This window comes from Protopterus annectens, chromosome 7.part1 (genome assembly GCF_019279795.1).
Source record: "Protopterus annectens isolate FY-2018-M chromosome 7.part1, PAN1.0, whole genome shotgun sequence".
NCBI classification, from domain to species: domain Eukaryota; kingdom Metazoa; phylum Chordata; order Ceratodontiformes; family Protopteridae; genus Protopterus; species Protopterus annectens.
In genome coordinates, this window is record NC_056740.1 from 283,751,326 (window position 1) to 283,772,574 (window position 21,249).

At 39.5% G+C, this 21,249-nt stretch overlaps 1 protein-coding gene across 1 annotated transcript in view; it reads left to right on the forward strand.

Annotated features, from left to right (window-relative positions):
• The window catches only part of CCHR7.PART1H3orf84 (chromosome chr7.part1 C3orf84 homolog), a 323,437-nt gene that overhangs the window by 245,193 nt on the left and 56,995 nt on the right, over positions 1-21,249 (forward strand). The window lies entirely within an intron of this gene.

Sequence of the window (21,249 nt, forward strand, 5' to 3'; positions counted from 1 at the left end):
GACTGGAATGGACCCCATTCCTAAGTCAAAGTATGAATAAAGCTTGTGAAATTAGTATTGTTTCAATCATTGATGTTAGGCAGAAGTGCTCTTCCCAACACTTGCATTGTGCCCAGTAATGACTCCTTCTGCAATTCATATGGAGCTACATGTATTGGCAGCATATCTAAATATGACTGTAAATTATTATTTTTTTTATATGATTCATTTCTCCTACTACTATTGAAACTGTCTGGGTACCCTTATTCCACATTAGCCTCATTTGTGCCTGCAAATTCTGGTATTTTTTGTATTTCTGTCTCTCTCTAGGTAAGATGCTATAATCACTGAGTGTAGCAATTTCAATGATCAATTTTACCTTTTTCTTCTTTTCGTAGACTACTATGTCTGGTTTTCTCACATCCATTTTTTGAACTGTTGGTAATGGGTGATCGCATGTGATATAAACTTCATCATTCTCTATAATGCTCTGTGGCTCATGTTTCCAGTGCTACTCCTGTACTTCAATATTGCAATGTTTGCACAATCCCCAATGCAACACATTATTATGCCTTTCAGTATCTAGCCCTCTGTGTCACACACAGTAGCAATATGTGTTTTACAGAACCTGCATTTGTCTGTTTCTCCCACATGTTCAATAGATTTTGCAAATCAGCTTGTACATAGTCCACTATCCTGGGCTGCCAGTATTATCCTTTCATCTTCTGGTTTAAATTCACCTCTCCTTAACCATTCCTGCATTAGATCCTTATCTACATGAGCTTTTTTCCAGTTTTCTGTACTTGCAACTATATTTATGCATTTTCCAGTTTTCTTGACTTTTCATCTCTTCATTTATCTTATATTTCCTTCATTTTTGGCGCATTCAGTTGCTGCCTGATTTTTATCTACTTCTAGTGTGATTTCCATTCTTGGTTGACATGAATATGCTTCTGCTAAACTAAGCAGTGAGGTCATCTTAGACTTGTTTTACTCATGCTTTAAAACTTTCATTATGTTTGGATCTGGTGAAGTCAGCAGATGTGTACTGCATCAAATGTTAGTCCTAGGATAGCAGAGCTATACATGTAATCTAGTTCGAGGAAGCCCATAACTCCTACAGAATTAGGAATATATAATCTTGGTATGCACTGTTTTTTATATATCATTTGATAAGTATGAAGCATTTTTCTTGTTTTCCAGTCCAGATGATCCAACACTTTCTGGGGTCAATCAGTCACCCCAAAGCTATAAGTTAGAACAGGAAGAGCAAATTGGTTTAAAGCCTGGACTTTGTTTCTTGATGTCAGGTCTACTTTCAGTATTAACTTTAGTCTTCTAAAGTATTCCTTACTGAATTTTTTTTCATATTTGATCATGTTTAATTGTCGATCCTTCATGAATTCCCAAATATTTATATACTCCCTCCTGCTCAAGTTCCTTTGTATCACCTTCCTGTCCCAGACTGATATTTTCTTGGTGCTGTAGCTTTCCTGCTTTAAATCTTGCTTTTGCATGTTTATGAAGACCAAATAATGTTCTTATATCATTTGAGAAAGTTTTGATTACTTCCAGTTGTGGCCATATACTGGAATTGATTTAGACAGAGTTCATAGTCATTTAGAAATAAAAAACTCCATTATGGCAATAAAACAAAAGGGTAACAAAAAGAAAGTAATTTGGAACAAAGGATCATTTATTGCAAATTAAAGCCATAACAGAGGGGAAGAAGTTAAGTATGGAATGGATAGATTAGAAAAAAGGATTTGACAGCATCCCGCGTTCATGGCTAAAGGACTGCTTATGAATATATAAGATGCACTCTACATTGATCGATTATATTACAGTAACCAGGAAGCAGTGGCAAACCACTTTGCAGCTATGCTCTGATAAAGGACACATTACTATCCCAGGGATAACAATTCAAAGGGGAATATTCCAGGATGATTCTTTGTCATCACTGCTGTTTTGTCTTAACCTTAGTTCATTAAGCTGTTTGCTTAACAGTTTAGGCTATGTTTACAATTTGGCTGTCAGAAAACAGCATTGTTTAAAGATTTCTCATTTATTTTTTTCTGAATGACTAAAAACTACATAGTTCATCAGATAAGGAGTTAAAAGTACAATTACTAATGGTTAAAACTTTCTCAGATAATATAAGAATAACATTTGATCTTAATAAATTGCAAAAACATTTAAAACAGGAAGGCTGCAGCACCAAGAAAATATCAGCCAGGGACATGAATGTGATGTAAAGGAATTTGAGCTGGATGGAATGTATAAACATCTGGGAATAGTTGATGGATCAACAATAAAACATGAACACATCTGAATAAAGCTCAGTAAGGAATACTTCAGAAGTCCAAGCTATAAATCACTTTGCTCTTGTTGTTCTAATGAAAACAAGAGAACTGCTTCATGTTTATCAAATGATATATAAAAATCAGTGTATACCAGGATTATGTATTCTTCTCTGTGAAGGAGGTGTGGGCCTCCTCGAAACTGATTACACATTTAGATCTGCAATCACAGAACTGCATACATATCTACTTAACTCATCAGATCCAAACATAGTGAAAGTTTTAAAACATAAGGAGAAGAAGTCTAAGATGACATCTTTGCTTAGTTTAGCAGAAGCATTTTGGTGCCAAACAAGTGGAAATCAAACCTGAATTAGACAAAAAGCAGATAGCAAATTAATGTGTTGAAAAGCAAAAGAAAGAATATAAGGAGAAGGATCACATGAGAGATGTGGAAAATCCATAAATCTAGTGGCAAGTACAGAGATCTCCTGGAACAACCTGATGCAGGAATGGTTAGGAAGAAGTAAATTGAAACCAATAGGTGAATGGTTAATAATGGTGACCCAGGATATTGATTTACAAAATCCATTGAAAAGGTGCAAAAAACAGGCAAATGCAGGTTCTGTAAAAAAACAACTGGAAACAGTTGCATGTCTTGTTGCTAGATGTGACAGACTCATGACAGAGGGCCTTTATATTGAAAGGCAGGCACAATAATGTGGTAAGACTGTTGCACTGAAGATTGTGCAAACACTACGATACTAAAGTAGCTGCGATGCATTTTAAACATAAACCACTATATACCTATTAAGTAGATATACAGAACACAGGTCAGAATCTGTTAATAGAAATCACCATGGTTGTCTGCTAGGTTATGCTGTCTCCAGTAAGGGATGTGTTTTTTGCCGCATTCTGCTAGTACTAAAACAGACAGAGTCATATCAGAGAATTGCAGCAAATGTAAGGTGAGATGCTAGAATATTTAAAAACTTCTCTGTGTGGAAAATTTTCAGTCCCTATATCTCTAGTTAATCACTGTATATTAATCAGATCAGACAACAGTAGTAGAAGTAGCGAACTTAAACTCCTCTCAAGTCAAAACAAAACAAAAAATAATAATAGAAAATATATAAGTGTACATTACCAATTAGAAAGTAATCCAAGCAAGGCAGGCAGTCTGTTTCCAGTCGAAAAAGGATTGCTTGGATTACTTTTAAATTAGTAATGCTGTACAATTATATATTTTCTATTATTTTTTGTTTTGTTTTGACTTAAGACGAGTTTAAGTTCGTTACTTTTACTACTATTGTCCGATCTGATTAATATACAGTGATTAACTAGAGATATATGGACTGAAAATCTTGCACACAGAGAAGTTTCTTACACTGTTTTGTTTTTGGACCCACTACACTTGTTTAGTGGGTTGTTTTGAGACTTTGAGGATACCATGGAGATTACTTGTTTTTAATATTTAAAAACTTTGGTGGTGGTGCTGCGGTAGCGTTGTCGCCTCACAGCAAGATGCTGTCCGGTTTGATTCTCAGCTAGAGCATCTTCTGCGTGGAGACATGCATGAATGGGCATACCTTCATTGAAGGTTGTGCGTCAGGGCTGGTAACTTGGCACATAAAAATCAACTACCAATCATTAGCGGACTGGAATTCCGCTATGGCGACCCCTAACCGGGAAAAGCCAAAAAGCACAAACAAACAAACAATATTTAAAAACTTCAATCTCATACGTACATCTACTTAGCTGCACCCCATCAGGCAAGTGTCTCCTGTACATAAGTTAATAAACCTAACAGTTATATGACTCTAGTACTCCTTGGGATGCAGAAAGTAGCACATGAGAAGATGGTTCCACATAGCCCCACTGGATAATAACAGCTGCTCTGTGGTTCTGGTCCTGGTCTGTGTAGCAGTACTAAGTGAGTTACGGCTTTTAATTTATTTATTTATTTATTTATTTAAATTTGTTGACCAGGAGTGTCCGACTGGATGTAGGTCCATTTTCAGCGGAGGCCCGGGGAGAAAAGCTCCACAGTTAAAATAAACAGAGTAGTTACATTGGATTACATAGCGATTAACAATTTAGCATAGCAATTACTTACAACATTTTTACAGATGAAGAACATAGTATATCAGTAGACAATTAGAATCTTTATCTGTGAAGTACATAACAGACATTAGCAAATGTTACAATGAGAAGTTCCTGCTGCATAATAAGTACTAGGCTTATGAGCATCTGAGCTTGCTATCATCAAGGTAGTTAGTGGAGTGGAGAGAAAGGAAGTGGATGGATGGGGTAGATGATATTAGAGTGGGAGTTGCAAGGGCATAGCCAGCATGGTTTTAGGTGCGCTTTTAGTAAAGTTTTGAAGTAGGTGCATGATGGTATGGAGGTAATTGTGGGTGGGAGTGAGTTCCATAATTTGTCTATGGCACAAGAGAATAGTGCTTCACTAGCACAGTTATTGGCTTTAGTGATCTGCAAGTGATTTATGTTGCTGGATCTTAGTGGTCTGGTGGTGCGATAGGGTTGGAGTAGATTCTGGAGGGATGGGACATTTAGTGGATGGTTTACTAGTTTGTGGGCGAGTGAGAGTTGATACCACTGAAGGAGGTGAGGGAGTTCAAGCCAGCCCAGTTCAGCAAGTGAGAGACAGTGGTGACTACGGTAGGATGCCCTGTGGCGAATTTGGCGATTTTGTTGTAGCAGGTCTCTAGCTTGTTTAGATCGCATTGCCTTAGGTTGGTATATATTGGAGAGGCATAAAGTAGGGTGGAGATAAGGTGGGAATTTGCTATTGAAATCTTTGCTGCTTTGGTGAGAAATTGCTTATTTCTGTATAACGCTCCTAGTTTTTTGTGGACTTTTTTATGGTCATGGATATGTGAATGTCAAATTTTAGTTTATTGTCTATTTCCACTCCTAGCAATTTGGTGTGTTCAGTTGGGTATACAGTAGTGTTGTCTTTTGCTGTGATGTTAAAGTAAGAGTTATTTTGAGTATGTTTGGTGGGTTGGAAGATGAGTAGTTTAGTTTTGTTTGGGTTGAGTATTAACTGGGCATCGGATAACCATGTAGAGGAAAAGGCTTCCTGTGTGACTTTTTGCAGTTTTGGTAGGGCAGATAATGGTTGAGTCATCTGCGTATTGTATGAGTGTGCCATGTTTGGTGGCAGAGGCTAGATTATTGGTGTAAACAGAGAAGAGTAGGGGTCCAAGGATGGACCCTTGGGGAACCCCTATGGAGACAGGTATTTGGGGAGATATGTCATTATGCCATACAACAGATTGTTGGTGGTCAGACAGGTAACTCTGAAACCAGTTGGTGACTGATTGTGAGAAGGATATGTTATTGAGGACAGAGATAAGTTGTTTGTGTGGGACCATGTCAAATGCTTTAGATAGGTCTATGAAAGTAGCAGAGGAGAGATAGCCATTGTTTTTATGCTGAAGGATAGTGTTAGTAAAGGAGAGTAAGGCAGTGGTGGTGCTATGGTTTGGTCAGAAACCATGCTGAGTACTGGAAACGAGGTTGTTAGTAAGGAGGTAGTCTGAGACCTGAGAGTGTATGCATCTTTCTAGTATTTTGGAGAGTGGAGAGAGAATAGCTATGGGGCGGTAATTGGTTAGTTCTGCGGAGGGTCCGCCTTTATGGAGGGGAATTATATGTGATACTTTCCACAGTGTGGGAACGTAACTTTCTGACAGAGATCGGTTAATCAAGATGGATACTGGGTAGGCCAGAGCATCAGCTGTGATTTATAGGTATTCACTTGGGAGGTTGTCTGCTGCTAATTTGGTGGGTTTAAGTTTAGTTAAGAGTTTTTTTTATGTTGGAGGTAGGTACAGGAAAAAATCAGAAGGCAATCGGGAGATTACTAGTTCAACGTGTGGGTTGGAGGGAGGGTTTGCGTTGTTTAGCTAGTGATAGTATGGTTTGGGTGAAGTGTGTGTTGAATGAGGTAGCAATATTTTCTGAGGAGTGAGGGATGTTAGGAGGAGGGGTACTGACTTTACCTGGGTGGAGGATGGAGTTTATGGAGGACCAGAATTGTTTAGGGCTGTGTTGTGAGGAGTCTAGGGCAGACTGGTAGTATTGGAATTTGTCCTGTTTTATCAGCTTTTTGACTCTATTGCGTAGTTCTGGGAATTTCTGTCTAGTTGAGGGGGTTTTGGTTTTGCGCCAGTGCTCCCAGGCTTTATCCCTGTTTTTCATTTCTGACTTAGTGGTTTTCTGTAGCCATGGGGAGGATTGCACTTTGGTTCTGGAAAATCTTATGGGGGCATGGTAATTAAGGATGTTCAGGAAGGTAGTATTAAAAAATTCAACTGCGTCATCTAGACTGAGGTACTTTAGAGGATGCCAGTTACATTCTTTGAGGGATGAGATGAATGTGAGTGGGTTAAAGTTTAGTTTTTTATGTATTTGACGGTAGATTACAGGTTTAGCTTGGTATAGGTATTTTTTGAGTAGGAATGTTGGGGAGTGATCACTGAGGCTATCTGATAAGCAGCCTGTTATATATGACTGGGGGCTCTTACTGACTAGTATCCAATCCAGGGTAGTGTGCTTGCTGGAATTTTTATTTATCCTGGTTGGTGACTGGACTAGTTGGGTGAAGCCATGAAGGTGTACATGATGGCTTGGATTGTTGCCAGAACAGGATTGCCAGTCAATGTTGAAATAACCTAAAATTATAGTTTCTTGGGGGAGATGGTGGCTAGACCAGCTGAGGAGGTTTTCTAGTGGAGGGATGTTTTGGCCAGATGGGAAGTAGCATCCAATTATGTTGATGGTTTTGTTTTGGTTTATTTTGAGGCTGGTATATATTATTTCTTCACTGCCTGTTTGTGGAGCTGATGATTTTAAAATCTGGATGTTTAGATGCTGTTTAAATATTATAGCTACACCACCTCCTTTTTTGTTTAGCCGGTCTACTCTTAGTATGCTGTAACCTGTAGGGAGTATTTGCTCACTGGTAATGTGAGGTTTTAGCCAGGTTTCTGTCAGGATGACTATATCTGGGGAGTACAAGTTTATGGTGGCATGGAGTTCATGGACTTTGTTGGATATACTTCTAATATTTAGGCTTGGTAGAAGGAAGTCACTTGACTTTCTATTGGCTGTAATATGGGAGAAGTTGTAGTTTCTAGTCTGATTATGAGGATTGGGGTTGGAGATGGTAGGGCCAGGGTTGGGGTGGATGTGTCCACTTAGGGCTAGTTTTGATATGCATGAGATTATTAGTTTTCTCAGTTTTTGAATGTGTTTGTTTATAAGGGAAACTTTATGATTGTGCTCTGTGGGTAATAGGTATGGTGGGAGGGTTACTATGTTAAGTTGTAGGGATGCTTTATGTTTGAGTAATATAGTTGGTAGAATATGTGGGGGGTGCATAGGGATGGTTCTTGAGCTGGTGGGAGGGGAGCTGAGTGTGGGTGAGACATGAGTGGTGGTGTGAGTAGTAGTACAGTGGTAGTGGTTGAGTGGGGGAATGATGGAGCTTTGGTAGGATGTAAGATATGCAAGGAGAGTGCATGCAGTGAGCATAGGTAAGGTATGCTTGTACATGTTAGATGAGGAGGTGTGAAAGTAGTGGGAAGATGGAGGAGGTAGTGTTGGGTTAGCGCTGTGGTTGGCTATTGGAAATATGGGAGGGGTTTGAGTACAATAAAGGTGGGACCACTGGGGGTGGGAGGGAATAGGGGGCAGGTTGGGGAGTGAAGCGGATAGAGACCCTGTTAGTTGCTCGTATGAGAGGGCTGGAAACAATCAGTTAACAGAGTTAACTGATAAATGAACATATGATAGTGACAAGGGTGGTTGTAGTTTTAAAAATGGTGCCTGCCACAGGTAATATTTATTAACATTGGGATTGTCTTAAGGTAATAAACAGGGAAGGGGGAGGGGAGAACAAGGATGTGAGCAGGCAGTTCTTTGTACTGCTGCTAATGAGCCAAAGCCAAGACAAGTATGTGTTAAGAAACAATCACAATTGACCAAGGACTGCTCTGAAACTATAAGTCAATTCTTAATTTCTCAGGTGGAAAAACAGGATAACCTTGTATCAGTAGGCTACTGTGGTCACAGTTTAAAGTAACAAACACACAGTATTGATCAGTTATGGATACTATTTGCTAACAGAAGGGAATAAGAGAAAGTGGAAGATGTGTGTGTGTGTGTGTGTGTGTGTGTGTGTGTGTGTGTGTGTGCGTGTGTGTGCGTTTGTGTGTGTGTGTTGGGGAAGGGCTGCTTACAAGCCAAAGCAGAGTGCTCTCCAGGGGAAAATGAATATTGGCTCAAACAGGTACACACATACTCAAAGTTAACTGTAGCTGTTTGCAGACAGTTCAGACCTGGACTGCGTTTTTCTTACAAGAATGATAAAGGTGGTACCGCAGTTGAATACTTAAGAGTGGTGTTAGGTTCAAAGTTAACTGTAGCTGTTTGCAGACAGTTCAGACCTGGACTGTGCTTTTCTTACAAGAATGATAAAGGTGGTACCGCAGTTGAATACTTAAGAGTGGTGTTAGGTTGGAGAGACACTGAGCTCCTCGTGGGGTCTGTAGCAGAGTGGATTGTTTTTTAAATCTGTAAAGCACTTTGAGATGTGATTTTTTTGTTTGTTTATAACTAGAAATACATATGGGCCACTAAAACTCCACAAGTATTACAAATAATTAAAATCTGGTCATCGATCTTACCTACAGTTTATGTGTTCTTAAGCACTCCATAATAAATGTAGTTGGCATGTTACAGTACTTTCCACAACCACCTCCTTATGATATTGAAGCACCATTGAGAAGACCACATACACTTAGACAAAACCCACCAGTAGCAAGAACAGTTCATTAATTATATAAAAAATATAATTACTATTGGCAGTATTTGTGATACTGTTCTGGTTACTGTTACCTAACCTTTGCTTCTCATGCACGTATCAGTGTCAGTGTTGTGATCAACAACGCCTGCACTGATCCATTCAGAAAAGCCAGTGCCTGGTATCACCTGGCTGAAGAGCTGACCACAGGATCTGGCATGATCAAGTAGGTCAAAAGAAGGAGATAAAGCATGATCTTACAATTCTTCACACACCAAGTTGGCGTTTTCTGCTGGACATTAACATAGGAAGCTATTGCCATGCAAATATCATCAGAAAATGGTGGTATGTTTATGAGAAGTAAAATAAAAGTAGCAGTCCATGAATTATGCATGCCGTGTTACTTCTGAATAGGGCTAGACACTGCTCAGAAGCATAATGTATGTACTTGGGCAGATCTGCATTAGTGCATAGCCACAAAGTCACAAGAGATATGCTTAAGCATATAGCTGTAATTCATGTGAAATAAAACAATTTATAGACATTCTGAGTATATGACCTTGTGCAGATCTGCATTAATGTACGGCCACAGGTTGCAAGAGGTGTGCTTAAGCATGTAGCTGTAATTCATGTTGCAGATGTGTGGTAGTGAAATAAAACAATTCATAGACATTCAGGTTATATAATCCTATTTGCCTATGTTCCATGCAGACAGGCATAACATTTCAGAATAACAGATTTCACCAGTATTATGTATCCTAACTTGTACACATGTTTGAAGTGATTTTGTAGGTGTAAGCATCAGTGTTAGGAAAAATAGTAGCATTTTCTGGACTTATAGGCATCTTTAAAGGAGATATATAGTACTCTGTAGTGTATGCTAACCTGTCTTTATCGGCCTTCCTAATGATATATGCCATTGCCCTGGAATTCAGTTTGCAAAAGGGTAGCAATAGGAATGCATGTACATTCATGTGTTATGTGTGCACAAATTCTATTGGCACAACATAACCCATGATACAGGAGAATATGTCCCTGCCTGTCATTATGGAGGAGCTACACCCTGCATACAGTATATGGGAATGCATAGTGTCACGTACAACATTCATATAACTATAACTCCTATTTTGCCTAGCTGTCCATTTTTTTTTTTTTTGCTTCTTCATAGTACCTCATTGCTCCTCTACGTGTACCTAATCAGCCTTTCCATCTAGTGAGGGCAGGAGCCACATATTCCAAACTTGGAAAGAACCCTATGGTCCATTTGCTCCTATTCAGAAAGTCCTATAGGCCCATCTGTTTTCCCAGTGGTGAGAGTTGGTTGGCAGATAGCAGGCTGGCTTGCTGGTCTTGTGCGGTGGCCTACCTTCTCCTTGGATGGAGCTTACCTCCCCCATGGTGGCTTGCTGAACCCCACTACATGCTGCCTTTTGAGGAAAAAGTGTCTCAGCACACAGAATCTCTTCAGCTTGTTCATCGGCACCATAGCAACTCATGCTCCCTAGGCCTGTACTTCACAGGTGTAACACTCAGTGCTCTTTCTTTCTCTCCTGGTGTCACCCAAGTGGTGAAGCAGAGATCCTTGTATCTCCCCCAGACGGATTAACTAGACTCAACCTGTGGTAGATGCAATAAGTACTGTAATCTATAGTGAATAAGACTAAATAGGATGGGGTTCTAATCTCACTCCAGGCTACTTGGTGTGTGTGTATGTGTGTGTGTGTGTGTGTGTCTGATAAACACTGGATATGTCTCATGGGCCAACCCCCTGCAATAGTAATGCACTTTTAGAAAACTGAAAATATACCTCTGGGATCCCACCTGTGTCCCAGCAGGACAGGGGAAACAGGTGCTGACATTTTGGGAACATTGGGTGAAATTCTTGGCTAGGCTTATAAGGGCCTACAGGTCAATAGACTAGTATCATCCTGTGAACCCATGAACCTATAAACCAGTAGCAGATGCTCACTCCATCCCCTTTAGCATAATTGAGCTTGGAGTGCCAGCACTGCTGTCAGGGCTTTATCCCTGTATACCACGGAGCTGGCTGGGTGTCCTCTAACATTGTTACCAGGGCTACATGCTTGTAGGTCTTAACAAGGTGGCTGTTTCTTGCAGGAACTGTGTGTTTGCCTTCATGAAGGATGTACATTTACTTATGTGTTCGCATATCTGATTGTATAACTATAGTCTGGCATATTTCCAGAGCTGTCCTTTTGATCGTACTATGGTTTACCTAGGTTAGCTTTCAGATTGTAGCTGTCATCCTACCAGTCAGGCTGTATACAGACTATAGCTAGGTCTGTTGTGTTCACAGATATCTGCTTGTGTGGAGGACAAAGTAGACAGTAGAGACTGGACAGTTTCATAACCCCCCCCCCAAAAAAAACAAAACAAAAGAAATATATTCAAAAAACCCAAAAAAGCCTGTGAATAGTCCACATGTTTTATTAAGAACTCTAGCGCTTTGGCAAACAAATGCCTACAAGGAGTAAAACAGTCAAAGAACCCATCTTCTTATATATCATTATAAAACCAAATAATTAACCAATTATGCAATAAAACAATTAACTAATTCAATTACCATATTAAAAGCCTCCAGTTACATTCTATATTCAAACCATTAGGCACTAGTGTGTTATATTTCAAAATAAAAACAGTTTCCTTGTAAAGCAGTTTCTTTTTAATGTGAAAATTACCAATACTAGGAACTACTTGTTCTAAAACAGCACCTCTAATACCTTCTGGATTACTATCATGACGCAATCTAAAATGCATGGCTAACGGACTATTTTCCTTATTATTTCTAATATCTTCCTGCAATCTGGTTTTAAATGTTCTTTTGCTTTTTTGCTTTTTATATAATACAGGTTGCAGGGACACCTAAGGACATAAATAATACCCTCAGTACAACAATAAGATTTACCACATGGATTAAATAAGACACCATTTATCCTAACAAAAGTATTAACAATATATTTAGAAATAGAATGGTTACCACATACAAAAGTGCCTCTATCCAACACTGCATTACTCAAATTGATCTCTGGTTGTATAAATTTACTATGTACAATTATATCTTGGATGCTTCTATCTCTCTTAAATGAAAAGGTTGGCATTGTACATAGAATGTTTGCAAACTCTCTAGACCTAAGCAGAAAACTCCAAAAATATTTTATAATGTGTACAATTTTATCACTAAGGACATTATAAGCAGTCACCACATACACCATTCTATGTGTATGGTTATCCTTACTTCTATTCACATTGTTTGATTTTTCAACAATCATATTATTAATTAATGCATTGTCTTTAAGATGTTTCACTGCTTTAATAATACTGGTTCTGTTATAGTCTCGTTGCAAAAATATAGTTGCTGTATTATTAATTTCTATTTCTAAGTCTTCCTCATTTTTACATAACCTACACATTCTTAGAAATTCCCCATAAGGAAGTGGTCTAATAAATGGAAAGAATGGCAACTTGAGCCATGTAAAAAATGCTTATTATTTTCAAACTTACAATGGACTTCAGTTTTAATTTTACCATTTGTAAGGCCTTCTAAATAAACATCTAAAAAACACTACTGATTTTTCAAATGACAGCCCATCAAATTTTAAATAATACCTATTCTTATTTAAAACATTAATAAAATATTGTGCAAAATCAAAGCCTCCTTTACACACAAAAAATAAATTGTCTATGAGTCTGCAGTATTTCACCACATATTTAAAGAAAAACATGTCTATATAAATATTCCATTTCAAATAAACTCACAAATAAATTAGCATACTTCTGTGGCTCTGCTCAACAGGGGGACAGGAAAATAACTTTCTTGGGTGGTGTATGCCAGGAAGCCTTGTTGGCTAGGCTTATTTATGCCCTTGGGCCAATAGCCTAGTACCTACCTATGAACCTATAAACCTACTTGGGGGCAAATGATGCCCCCATACCTGTACCTTGTATCTGGCTGATAAATATTCTCACTAAAATAAAAGTAATTATAAGTTAAACAAACATATACCAATTCCATGATATAGTTACTTGCAGGGTTGTCCCCAATATGAAATTTTAAGGCTTCCATTCCAAATACATGAAGAATACTAGTATATAAACTTTGAATATCAATGGTTATCCAATACATATATGACCCAACCAATCTAAATCCTTGATTTTATCAAGAAAATCAAAAGTATCCTTAACAAATGAGGGTAGTTAGACAACAAAACGCAACAGATAATTATACAGAAACAACCCTATATTTCGCAAAAAATATTTGGAGGCTGAAACAATGGCTGTTCCTGGGGGATTAGCCATATCTTTATATGTATTTTGGGAAGACAGTAAAAATTAGCCAATATACCATCATCACTATATAAGGTATTATCAATATTATCCTCGGAGAAATAACAACCTGTAGCCTTTTTCCAACAGATCTTTAAATTCCTTTTTCGTATTAGAATATTCCACTATTAACACAATTTTATAAACACTCTCATTATTCAAATATTCAAAACACATTCTTAAATACTGACTAAGTGCAATATAACAATCTTATTACCCTTATCCAAATGCTTGCAAATTAGCTCTCTTCATTTACCTAAATCTATGAGAGCTTGACATTCCATTTTTGTTAACTTATAGCTTACATCCTAATTTCTCAAAAAGTCAAAAAAAAACTTTTTGCACATTAAAATCAGTCATAGCAGAAAAATATAATACTCCTTCATGGTTGAAGGGAGGCATACAATTACTGTTCCTTTTTATTTTGTTGGTGTCAGATTTAAAATATGCATTGTATTCTATATTATCATCTACCTCTGAGGCACAAGTGAAAAAGGTATCCAAAGAACTAGCAGTTTCATTAACAGATAAATCATGCAACTCAGCTGTATTATTCTGTACTGAAAAGTAATTAATAAGATGCAGTTTTCTACTTGACCTGAAAATGTCCATCTTCAATATATGAAGTTGTGGAAGAACTGTTGGTACAAATTTAAGACCACGACTTAAAATTGACACGTGAGCATCAGTTAGTGGAATACCAGATAAATTAATTACAGGTTTATCATCAAAAATATGTTCTAAACAACTGCCCCTACATGAAAATGAAAAAAATTCAGTCACATCTATATTTTTATAACGTTGTTGATAATGTCCTTTATTATTGTTTGATGTATATTGTTCCCTAAGCACACCATCCTGTGATTGTTCTGTGTCTGTAGCATGCTTGCTACTCCAAAAGTGATTAGAAAAATATTGCGGTTGTTAAGCTGGTGGCAAAGCAAGATAGGAATTATCTTCACTTTCATATTCTGTAGGGCTCCTAGCTGCTTCTGACGAAGCTTGTGACATCATACTTCTCCCTTGTCCAACTACCTGCTCTAAAAAGTGTACTTCTCATCTACGTTTGTTCTTATTGGTTCTCCACACAAACGGCCTCCCATTGTTATAATCCTTAATATCCAGTTGCAATTAGGTCTTTTTCTTCTGCATAAGTTCTTTTTTGAAACCAGAAAGGCTCTCATTGATCTCACTCAATTGTGACTCAAGTCAGAAAGCACTCTATTGAAAAGAGAGAGTCTGGCAGACAGAAGAAATCTCTTCTTTCAGTCTGCATTGTTTGAACAAATCTCTCTATTAAAATCTTTACGCACTCCGATACACAGCAATGTGTTGCAGCAGTCCATCTATCACTAAATACCTTGTCCTGTTCATCCGATTGATCAAATGGAGTAGATGGATTTTTAAATATTCTTTAACCTTGGTGGGGGGGGTGGGTTATATCTAGTTCCACATATCTTTGCAGGCTCAACAGGTTTAAATGAACACTCATTTCCTTGGTCATTAATTGTTCTAACTTTTCAATAAGTTCAACTGTATCAGCAGGGAGAGAATTAGTGGTACATTTACCCACTGAGGAGAAGGGATTAACAATTATTTTACTATGACTTTCTTCCAAAAATCTATCCCAGAATTTCTTGGCACATTACTACCATGATCTGATGTTCATTCCCCTGCAGCTATGACATAACTCTCCATGTTTCATTGCAGAGGATCAAACCCTTCTTCATGAAAAACTGTGAGTATGTGAAGGGAAGGATCACTGGCCATAAATCAAAACAAAAACCACAAAAAAAAAAAAACAAAACAAAAGAAATATATTCAAACAACCAAAAAATGCCAGTGAATATTCCACGTTTTATTAAGAACTCTAGTGCTTCGGCAAACAAATGCCTTCAAGTGATAAAACAGTCAAAGAACCCATCTTCTTATATATCATTCTAAAACCAAATAATTTACTAGTTATGCAATAAAACAATTAATTTATTCAGTTGTCTTATTAAAAGCCTCCAGTTACATTCTATTTTCAAACCATTATGCACTAGTGTGTTATATTTCAAAATAAAAACAGTTTCCTTGTAAAGCAGATGTTCTTCATTCCACATTGCTGCAGTCCTAACTATTGGGTAGTCCGCTGTCCAGTCGGCCCGAATACCAAAGTATATGGCTGACGTCGGTCAGGGCGCATTAGACTGACGTCAGTACGTCAGGGTACTAATGCGCATGACCGACGTCATATCCTCAGTCTTTTTTGCCGCATGGTCCGATGCAGAAGCAATTTTGCGAGTGCAGGTTGGCGTTCTGAAAGTTTCTGAAGCCAGAGTTTCAGACCGAATCAAAGTTGGCTAAGTACCCGCTGGAATATTTTGGTTTTTCTTGCCTCAGTATTTAACCGGATGTCAGAAAAAGTGAATAACTGTATTTCTTGTGGGAAACAGATACCTCATAGGGATTACCATACTTTGTGTATACCTTGTTTAGGGCCTGAGCACGACGTTGTTGGATGCCGCTCTTGTGCTAGATTTAACAAACGCACTATTAAGAGAAGGTTAGACTGTGCCAGGTTAGTGTTTGGGAAGCGTTGTAATTATAAAATGCCGCCGGATGCTCCGACGCCGCTTCGCTAAAAACGCAAGGACAAAACAGCAAAGCCTAGAGTGGAGGAACCGACAGTCCCAGACGCCGGTTCTTTACAGGGCTCAGTGGAGCCGGAGGTTTTGCCAGGTGTTTCTTTGGAGTCTCAGGGAGAGACTTTACTGTTACAGGATGTATCCTCTCAGGAAGTAGGCCAGGCTGAGGCGGCTTCTCAGGTGGCTGTTCTTCCCTCTCTTCCTAAGGTGGTCAGAGCCTCCCTTCTGTTTCCAAGGCTTCTTTGAGGGGCAGGCCGAGTTTTGCTTCAGTGGGGTTTCTCCTAGTTCTTCAGGGTCTTTGCCTAAGAAACATATGCTTAAAATGGCAGAGGATTTGATTACTATGATAAGAGGTTCTATGCCCCCTCCTGTTAAGAGGCCTAGGGTGGAGTCTGAGTTTGAGAGTTTTGAGCAATGCTCGGAGGCTTCTGAGTCTTCGGCTGAAGACTTGCAGGAGTACCCTCCTTATTCTGATTCTGATGTGGATGATTCTACTCCTTCAGCTTCCTCCTGAGGATTTTTCATTTTCAGAGACTCTGCATTCCATGAGGGAGCATTTTAAATGGGAAGGTCAAGATTTCTCTGATTCCAGGAAAAGGCTTAGGGAATTCTTGTTTTTACCCCAGCACAGGCCTTTAGCTATTCCTCCTGTTTTGAATGTGGTGGAAGATGTTTTTGCAGAGGCTTCCCTGAATCCGGATTCTTTGCCTCCTGCCCCAGTTAAACCGGATAGGTATTATAGGGTGCCTGAAGCTCATAAGTATCTTTTTAAGAGTCCTAGGGCAGACCCGGAAACTATCTCTCAGGGGCCTAAAGGTGTGAAGGCCTCAGTTGTTAAAAATCCTGTCCCTCCTGATAAAGAGGCAAGGGCTTTGGATAGATGGGGAAAGAAAGTGTATACTTCTTCCACTTTAGCCATGAGGGCGTTGAATTGTCAGTTTCACATGTTAAAATATCAGAATTTTCTTCTTTCACAGTTGAAATCTAAGGTGGATGCTCTGGCGGAAGGTATTGAGTGTAAAGAGTTGCAGGATTTAGTTCATGTGTCTGAACAAGTGGGTAAACATTCCCTGCAATGTGGTTTTGATGCTGTGCAGGCCTCCTCCAGGGTGGCTGCCACTGGTTCTGTTCTTCGTAGGCACGCCTGGTTGAGAGATCAGAACTTAGCTGAGCATGTTAAGACAAGGATTTTGGATGCTCCTTTACAGTCTGATGTGTTGTTTGGTTCGCCTGTGGAAGCAGTTTTAAAGAAGATGGAGGACAAGGCTAAGTCTATGCAAACTGTTAAGGATTTTTGCAGGTGCAGCCTCCAAGTTTAGTAGAAATTGGCCTGCTAAGGGATGGACTTATCCTGCTTATGATTCCCAGTCTAGGGGTAGGTCTAGACGTGGTAGGGGCAGAGCTCAAGGTGCTTTTAGGCCTAGGACAGGAAGTTCACCTGCTCAGACTTCTGGTGAGGGCAGGGGTCAGTCCTTTGGTTAGCAGAGCCAATGACCTGCCTTTTCAGCTGCCAGTGCCTTCGCCTGGCGGCACCTCTAGGAGGAAGACTGTCTCTTTTCAAAGAAAATTGGGATTTAATTACCCAAGACAAATGGGTTCTGGATATCATTCATCACGGTTACAGGTTTTATTTCCATACCTTGCCTCCTTTCAAAGGCATGCCAGACATTCCTCCTCTACAAAGACAAGAGGCTCACAAGCAAATTTCTCAGTTACTCCAAATAGGGGCCATTCAGCCGGTTCCTGTGCCAGAAAGGGGCCTAGGATTTTATTCTCGCCTGTTCCTAGTACCAAAGAAGGGGAACACGTGGAGACCAATTTTGGATTTATCTATCCTCAACACTTATCTGGACATTCCCAAGTTCAAAATGTTGACGTTACAACAGCTTTTACCTCTGCTGGGCAAGGATCACTGGATGGTAACTTTAGATCTCAAGGAAGCTTACCTTCATGTGCCTATAAGACTAAGTTGCAGAAAGTATCTGCGTTTTCGAGCTGGAAATTCTCATTATCAGTTCTCTGCATTGCCCTTTGGCTTATCTACTGCGCCCAGAGTATTCACAAAGGTTCTGGCTCCAGTGATAGCTTACTTCAGGCTAAAAGGAATTCTAATCTATCCTTACTTGGACGATTGCCTGATTCTGGCTCAAGAAAAGGAAGACCTTCTACAGCATTTGGAATATGTCATAGCAGTGCTAAGATGCCTAGGGTATTCTGTGAACGAAATAAAGTCCAGTCTAGTACCCTCTCAAGACATGTGCTTTCTGGGTGTGAGACTGAATACAGCAGCCCAGATGGCCTTTTTAACCCCGGACAAACAAAAGAATCTTTCCAGTTACTTCCATCAACTATCTCTTCAGTCCGGGCTGACTGCAAGGACAGTCCTTCAAGCCTTAGGGTTCATGGCATCTTGTATTCTGGTGCTTCCCAATGCCAAACTGCATATGAGGAAGCTACAATGGTATCTCAAAAGTCTATGGACACAGCACTGCCAGGATTTGGACACTGTCATTCAAATAATACCTTGCATTCAAAAGGAATTTTTGTGGTGGGCTCAGGAATGTCACCTAAACAAGGGACTCTCTGTGACCCGGCCAGAGGCGAGTCAGATTCTAACGACAGATGCCTCAGACATTGCTTGGGGAGCTCATCTAAATGGAAAGTGGATACAAGACAAGTGGCCTGCCAGACTACAGCATCTACATATCAACATGAAGGAGATGTTAGCAGTCCAGTTTGCATTAATGGCTTTCAAGGAGTTACTTCTTCCAGGGCAGGTGTTGATTCTAACAGACAACACAACTGTCATGTGGTACATCAACAAACAAGGGGAACACATTCTTACCCATTGTGCAGGCAAGCAATGATTTTATGGGAGACTGCGCTAAGCTTGCAACTAACTCTTCAGGCAAGGTTTCTGCCGAGCACAGAACTCCTTAGCAGATGTGTTAAGCAGACAAATCATGGATCCCCACGAGTGGAAACTGGATCTTCATGTATTTCAAAAGTTGACAGTGTCCTGGGGAACTCCAGACATAGATCTGTTCGCTTCTCCACTAAACCACCAGCTGCCAAAGTTTTGCACAAAGAGGTTTCATCACACAGCTTGGAAAGTGGATGCTCTTTCTTTCAGTTGGAAAAATCTTCATGTGTATGCGTTTCCACCTCTGCCTCTTCTTCCAAATGTGCTTCTAAAGGTCAGACAAGACAAGCCAAGGATGATTTTAATAGCTCCAGATTGGCCTCGGCAGCACTGGTACCCATTACTGAGGAATCTGGTAAAGAAGCCTCCATGGCCTTTACCCTTGATTCCACATCTGTTGTCTCAGAAGGACGGTCGTCTGTTCAATGTCAAGCTTCACTCTCTTCATCTAACAGCCTGGCATATTCTGTTTTGAAAGACAGCAGGTCTCAACTTCCTCAACAAGTTTTAAATGTGATTATGGAAGCCAGAAGACCTAGTACAAGGAAAGTGTACGCAGAAAAATGGAAGAGATTTTTATTTTGGACTGCAGCAAAGAATTTGGAGATTTCAGAGCCTAATTTGAGTGTGGCTCTTCAATATCTTACTGAATTATTGGACAAAGGTTTGTCTTTCTCTTCCATTAAGATTCATGCTGCAGCAATTTCAGCTCACTATGATTGTGACCCACCATTGTTTTCACATCCTTTGTTCAAGCAATTTCTTAGAGGGGCAAAGAATATAAGACCCCACGTAGAGCTCCTACTCCTGCTTGGGATCTCAATTTTGTGTTGGAGAAACTTACTCTACAACCTTTTGAGCCTGCAGCTACTGCTGAACTGAAATACTTGTCATGGAAGACTGCTTTTTGGTTGGCCATTACTTCTGCAAGAAGGGTTTCTGAGTTACAGGCCCTTATGGCGGTTGAGCCTTTTGATTTTTCATAAGGATAGGGTATCATTACGTACTAATCCTTCCTTTATGCCTAAAGTGGTTTCTAGTGTGGCTTTAAACCAAACTATTCATTTGCCTACGTTTTATGCAGATCCCCAAAATAAAGGGGAAAAGATTTTGCACACTTTAGATGTACACAGGCAATTGCGTTATTATTTGAGCAGGACTAAGGATTTTAGGCAGTCTCAGCAGTTGTTTGTTTCTTTTGCTTTGAGTTCTCAGGGCAAGCCTGTATCAAAACAAACTATTTCTAGGTGGATTGGGTTTTGCATTGCATTTTGTTATTCCCATCATGGCAAGGAGATTCCAGCTGGGATTAGGCCTCATTCCACTAGGGCTACTGCCACTTCAACAGCTTTTTAAGGGGGTGGCAACTAAGGATATTTTGGAGGCAGCTACTTGGAGTTCAGTGCATACTTTCTCTAAGCATTACCACCTTCCTCTCTACTCTAAGTCTAGGGCTGGTTTTGCCACAGCTATTTTGCAAGGCATGTTATCAGCTCCTGCTTCCTTATGATTTGCCAGCCTCCCTTACCTCTGCTTTGGGATTCTACCCAATAGTTAGGACTGCAGCAATGTGGAATGAAGAACATAGTACAGTTTTGTACCTACCATAAATGTAGATGTTCGAGGATCCACATTGCTGCAGTCCAATTTACCCTCCCTCCTTCCCCTCTGTGTTTAGGGTGGTTGTGTAGGTGAGGTTATATTCTGCTAATTTTGTATATTTTGTATATATATATATATATATTTTGATGCAGATATGTTGGGAGTTTTGGTTTTGGCCTTATCTTTCAGGGTCTTCTGACATCTGGGGCAAGAAAAGACTGAGGATATGGCGTCGGTCATGCGCATTAGTACCCTGACGTACTGACGTCAGTCTAATGCGCCCTGACCGACGTCAGCCATATACTTTGGTATTCGGGCCGACTGGACAGCGGACTACCCAATAGTTAGGACTGCAGCAATGTGGATCCTCGAACATCTACATTTATGGTAGGTACAAAACTGTACTTTTCTTTTTAATGTGAAAATTACCAATACTAGGAACTACTTGTTCTAAAAGAGCACCTCTAATACCTTCTGGATTACTATCATGACGCAATTTAAAATGCATGGCTAACGGACTATTTTCCTTATTTCTAAGGGTCCATATTATGTTATTGAATGGTAACATCATCAAAAACAATACTCGACCCCTACATCTCGAAAGCTGATTACAACGAATGCTAATTACAGTGAATA